Consider the following 1,836-nt stretch of genomic DNA (forward strand, 5'->3'; position numbering starts at 1 on the left):
CTGCTCACTCGGGTGCTGGGCACCCAGACTTGGCGCCCCCCGCCGGCTGGATTGCTGAGACGAGGACTTGAGGGTGGGCAGCAGCCCCGGGAGCGGGGCAGGTGGGGAGCCGCGGGGCGCGCGGGGAGGGAGGGGGCGCAAGAGGGAGCCCGAGAAAAAAAAGATGCATCTGCTCTAAAAGCGCCAATGAAGGAAGGACAGAGGGGGCAGGAGCGGAGAGCGGAGAGAACGCCCACCGGGAGGGGTGGCGAGACGGGTAGTTTACAAACTGCCAGGGTTGGAGGAGCCCGGCGGGGAAGGAAGGAGGTCGGGGGGAGAGAAGAAAACCCAAGAGGAAGAGCCCACTTCTCCCTGAAGAGATCAGGTCAGAAAATGTGCCCGTGCGTGGGGGAGTTAAACAAGGACCTGGGTGGTGTAAACGGATGGATTTAAGCAGGAGTTAAGTGCTGCACTAGACTTAGCTTCATCTCTCTCAACTCTGGCGAATGACCCTCCGAGAGAAATGAATTGCTGTATGCAGAACGGAAGCTGAATTTCCTCCGCTGTGTTCTCCAGACATTGGTTTGCTTTTCTAGTTGTTTGTTTTTTTTTTTTTTTTCTTTTTCTTTTTTTTTTTTAATGAAAAGAAGCATTTGGAGGTTCCATGAACCTCAATACTGAAGAAACCACCCAGCTCATTAAAGTTCAATATATTTTATTGCTTTTATTATTTTTATCAGAGGGTACCAGTGAGGAGTTGGTACCAATACATGGTTAAAGCAGTTATCTATGTGTCATTGCTTTTTTGGGGATTTTTTTGTGTGTGTTTTAAAGACAATATAACATTTCTTAAAACTGCTGAAGGGGGGAGGGGCTGGAAAACTCAGTTACTCATCTGGGGGAAAAAGAGCGACGCTTTCAAATCCTAACAGGATTCCACCTCCAGTACCATCACCGCCGCCACCACTACCCTTGGCCGAAAAGAACTGGACAAAGGTTAAGCGAACCGGAGAGAGACGCGGGGCAGGGGTGGTGGAAGGCGGGGAAGGCGAGGCGCAGGCGGGAGTGGGAAGGAAGTTCTCGGTGATCCCGGTGAAAAGGTGAACGTCGGGACTGGGTGCAGGCAGGCAGCTCCCTTACCTTTCTCTCTAAGCCCGGTTTGTACCCCGTCTGCAACCATAAATACTTCGCGGTGCTTAGGGTGCAGCCGAACGGCGACCGAATGTTAAACAATTCTTCACGCTCCCCTCCCGTTTGCAAAAACAGCCTCAAACGAATGTTAATATGGGGCTGGTTATCCATCGGCTCCAAAACATTCCTCTCGGTCGGGAAGGAGACGAGACCCAGGCGCTTGGGTACGTGCGTATGTACGTATGTATGTATTATCCGGTCGGTACATAAACAAAGATACGTTTTCTGCATGTAAATCCAAAAGAAAAGCACCACCGATGCCTCTGAAAGCGGAAGGGGACAGGGAAGAGCAAAACTTGGCAAATGAAATGAATCCAAAGATTTCGTACCAGGAGCCACCTGCTTCGATAAGCAGTATTCCCGAGAAGATTGAGTGGAAGAAAAACAAAAAAATTAAAAAAAAAAAAAAATTACCCGAACACACACTTGAAACTGGAAGAAGCCTAAAAAGCGTGGAAATGGAGAGGGTGAGAAGATCTCTCGGGGCTACAGATCCGTCGGCTAAGTGAGCAGTCGCCTCCGAAATCACAGGCGGGAGGGAGGCGGCTAGGAAGCGCCCCCTCGGTCCCCGCGCTGCTACCTGTAGACGCGCGCACCCCGCGCACACGCGCGCCCCCGGCCACTTCGGTCCCCGCGCCCGCCTCCCTCCGCGGCGCGGCCGGAGCC

This window comes from Octodon degus, unplaced genomic scaffold, assembly GCF_000260255.1.
Source record: "Octodon degus isolate 3935 unplaced genomic scaffold, OctDeg1.0 scaffold00055, whole genome shotgun sequence".
Classification (NCBI taxonomy): Eukaryota; Metazoa; Chordata; class Mammalia; order Rodentia; family Octodontidae; genus Octodon; species Octodon degus.